A 4694-nucleotide genomic window follows, 5' to 3' on the forward strand; every position below is an offset into this window, starting at 1 on the left:
CCCCCCCCCCCCCCCCCCCCCCCCCCCCCCCCCCCCCCCCCCCCCCCCCCCCCCACCACCACAGGGCATTTGCCCGAGCTGCTTCTTTACCTGGAAAGCTCTTTCACTGATACTTTGCCCTTCTTATTTCTCCAGGGACTTGCTGGACCCTAGGTGAGGTTGGTTCCCCTGACAGAGGCTCCCTTAGTACCCTGTCCTTCCCCTTTATAGCCCAGATTTCAGCTTATGAGTATACTTCTTGAAAAAAATTGAGATCTAATTCATGTACCATAAAATTAACCAAAGTAAAGTGTACAAATGTACAGGTTTTTGTACACGGTGATACAACCATCAACCACCATCTAATTCCAGAACATTTTCATCAACTCAAAAAGAAACCCTGCATCCATCAGCAGTCATTCCCCATCCTCCCCACCCTCCAGCCCCTGGCAACTGCTAATCTACTTTTTGTCTGTATGGATTTGCCTATTCCAGACGTTTCATATAAATGGAATCATGCCATATGTGGTCTTTTGTGTCTGGCTTCCTTCACCTAGAATAATGCTTGCAAGATTTGTCCTCGTAGCATGTGTTAATACTTCATTACTCTTTATGACTGAATAATATTCCATTACATTGACTTACCACATTTTGTTTATCCATTCATCTGTTGATGGACATTTGGGTTGTTTTCCCTTTTTGGCTATTGTGAACAAGTATACAAATTTTTTAAGTGGACATCATGGAGCATGAATCAGGTGGAAGAGGGAAGACAGACGTTAATAAAATAATTATAAAAATCAACATATCATTTGACAACAAAAAAATCTGCTCCGACCAGGTCAGTCAAATTACACTGCCTTGGGAGATATGGGGTAAGTCAGTAGTCACGTCCACCTGTCCTGGAAAATGTTATCATAAGACAATTTTTACTTTGAAGCAGACATGATGGCACCAGAAAGTCATAAAATAACCTAGAATGCTTCTTGCAACTAACTCTTACCCTAGATCTCGGCATGTAGGATGTAACCTAGTAACAATCCCGAATCTACATGCTGTGTACAACCAATAGAAAAACTGATGAAGTGATTAGGTGGGACTGTCCCCTCTCTCTCTCTCCTTTGATTCTTTCCCTTTCTTGTGATTATAAAATGCTAAGCTCTGTTGACTCTTTGTAGTGTATTTCTCAGGGTGACCTGACCTATGCAGTTCCCCAGTTGTAGTCATCATATTGGCTCAATAAATCCTGTACTTTCTATGTTCGGCCTCAGTTTCTTTCAGGTCAACACACTTTGAAAACAGTATGGTGGTTCCTCAAAAAGTTAAACATAGAATTACCACATGACCCAGCAATGCAGTGAACCAAGAACATGTTCACAGGATGTTGATAGCAACATTATCCAACAATAGGCAAAAGGTGGAAACAAACTGTCGTATATCCATACAATGGAATACTATTCAGTCATAAAAAGGCACGCAGTGCTGATTCATGCTACAGCCTGGGTGAACCTTGAAAACATTATGCACACTCCCTGAAGGCAGGGATGACGTCTGTCAGCTCACCTCTCTTACCCCAGTGCAGGCATTTACTAGACAATCCAGTACTATCTGTGAGATGAATGTAAGGTCTTGAGCCAGACCCAACATCCCACCCCTCTACTGTCTGGGCTGAATCCAGGGACACTGAAGGGGGATCTGCCAGCAAGTGTGAATTATATAGTGCTGGCTCTCAGCAAAACGTGCCTCTGCCTTGCAGTATCTCTGACTTCCATCTGCATAATGTGGCCTGTGATGTCTGTCAAGTCCCACCCATCTCTGGGCTCTGACACTGGTCTGGGCATACTGGAGGTGCTCAATAAAGTCCTGGCACATCAGCCTGATGGGACATGCAGCCTCAACAGTAGCCAGGCCAGGGGGAGGCAACCAGGTAGCAGAGGATCACATGACCACATACCTCAGCCAAGTTCCTCTCCCCCTCTGTTCAGGTTATTAGTGGTGCAGGGGAAACAGACAGCAGGTTTCCAATTACCCTGCAGCCCCTTCTCAAGTGGTGCAGGGCTCAGAGCCTGCCTGCCTGCAAGCAGTCACCATGGGGGCCAAGGTGGGATTTAGTAAGACAAGGCCCTGGGCTTGCATTTCAAAGGTTTGGGACCCCCGTCCCCATAAAACTGGGCCTGAGCTCAGTGGAGGCGACATAGGCCGCCCCACAGCCAGGCCTGGCCCCCTGCAGAGGGGTCACTGGGAATTCTGTGTTTCATCAAATATTACTGGGCCACGAAGTTTTATTTGAAAATAATTTTAATTAGCCGGAAACTAGGAGTTTAATAAATGGAAAACAGAGAACTTTCCAAGGCCACAGCTGGGAAACACTCACTTTTTAAAATATTCCGCCTGGCTTCCCAGGCCTGCTAAGCACCCTGACAAGGGCCCAATTGCCAGAGGAATCCACAAGGAAAACAAAGCTTATTTTTAGAGAAATATTTTAAACTTGGTTTCAGCGAGCTCAGGAGTTTTCTTGTCTGTCTGGAGTCCTTAACATCATTCCTTCTATTCAGAGCTGCCTCTCACCCCAGAGGGCACAAGAGCTCCTATCTGACGAGAGCTATTTCTGCCCAGATGAAAATAAAAGTCCCTCCCGCCCCACGAATTGTTTCTAAAAATGTCCCTGCAGATAAGTGCACATGAGGCCTGTCCTTGGCAGGTGTGCCCAGCAATGAAGGTGGGTCTGGGGTCCCCGCAGGCCTGGAGGCCCGTTGGCCACCCTCCCCCCAGCCCTGTTCACCACCCTGCAGGAATGCAGGAAGCGGGTGACGGCCTGGCCCTCACTTCCGGGTTTTGAAAATAGTTTTTAAACTTGAAAGAAGCCTACTAGAAGGACTGCTTTTCCTCTGTAGGTGTTGGTAACACCCACACAAACACCCCCCCACACCGCACAGACACCTCTAGACCCAAACACACAGCAACACCTACAGCTCCTCACACCCCACAGACACAATACACCTACCCACACAGCAACAGCTACACACAGGCACACCCGAACCCTTACCAACGCTCACACACACACTCAACCCCACAGCACAACAGACACCCCGACCCAAACATACGGGAACACCCACAGACCCCCACACCGCAAACTGTTCCCCACATGCCTACCCACACAGCAACACACACCCAAACCCACACCAACACTTATACACACACACACACACCCCTACCCAGACACAACCCCCACATGACAGGCACAACAGACATACCCACATCCAAACACACAGCGACACCCACAGACCCTCACACCCTACACACACACATACCCCACACACATCAACGTCCATGTACAGAAGCACACAGACCCACACACTTACACTCCCCTACAGCAACACGACACAGACCCCCGAACCCCTCCTACACACAGAGCAATGCCCACCAACACTTGCACACACACGTGCAGACAAGGACACACACACACACAAACACACCTCCCACACAGGCACAGCCCCAGACCTCCCTCTAGAGACACACCCTTACACACACACACTGCTGCACTTTCAAGGTCTAGCAAAAGCCGTCGGGAGAGGTCGAGGTCGAGGTCGGGAGGACCCGCCCAGTCGGGGCTGGGCCCTGAAGGTGTTGTGGCCCCCTGCTGCCCCGCGCCCACCGCCTCCCGCAGGGTTCGGCCCGGGAGGGGCTGTCCGGCCACCAGGCCTGGGCCCGTCCTCCTCCCCCCGCCCTCTTGGCCTTGCTCGCAGCACAGGACTGGAACTGCCCTGGATGGCTACAGCTTTACACGTCGCCCAGGAGTATGAAAAAAACCACTTAAACAGGGTAACAGCAATGGAGTGGCTACGGGCCCCTGATGGCAGGTAAGCCTGACCAGCCTCAACACAGCGGCTGCTCCACTAACTCGCAAGGCCCAGGAAGGGACAGAGACCCGGTTTCCGGTTTCAAGAACACTTGGTGAGAGTCACATCCGCCCTCACTTGTAACCACAGCAAAACTGAAGGACAGAGAGTGCCTGGGGCCGGTTCCCTTCCAAGGCTCAAAGCTCTCTAGCGAGCTTCCTCCCTGCACACGTGCACCCTGGGGTTTCTCTGAGACCCCCCCAGGCAGGTTTTAACACTGAGCATCCCAGTGCTGGGCCAGACCAGGCAGCCTGCTTGTGCTTCCTGCACGGGGCCACCAGGCCTGGCTCCGTCGTCCCGGTTCCTGAGCCACTGCAGGGCTCACAGTCCTCCATCTGTACCCATGGGCCGGTGCAGAGCTTTGGCCTTCTCAATAGTTTTTTTGTCTTGGTTTTTTTTTTTTTTTCGCTTTTACACACCCAGCAGTAGGTTCAGACAGCGTTAGGGGGTGGAAAATAAGCACCTGCACACATCCTTTCTCTGAAATAATTTAGAAGGTGGCACACGCTAATTGGACTGCTTTAAAAAATACATTAGTCTTCCAACAGCCAGTGGAAATGCCACTATGAAGACATTTTCACAGCTGACTGTGAAAACATTGTCTGGAGTGTACTCAGGCTTGGAACCACAGTCAGTTTTAGTTCTGTTTCCCTGTCTGGAGTGTACTCAGGCTTGGAACCACAGTCAGTTTTAGTTCTGTTTCCCAGTCTGTGAGAGGAATTCTGGTTTGTCCTTCCTTGCAATTTTTACTTTTATTTCCTCAATTACAAGAAAACTTTCCAAAGGATGATCAAGTAGAGTTTTGTTTGCTGTTAA

Source organism: Galeopterus variegatus, unplaced genomic scaffold, assembly GCF_000696425.1.
Source record: "Galeopterus variegatus unplaced genomic scaffold, G_variegatus-3.0.2 Scaffold4541, whole genome shotgun sequence".
Lineage (NCBI taxonomy): Eukaryota > Metazoa > Chordata > Mammalia > Dermoptera > Cynocephalidae > Galeopterus > Galeopterus variegatus.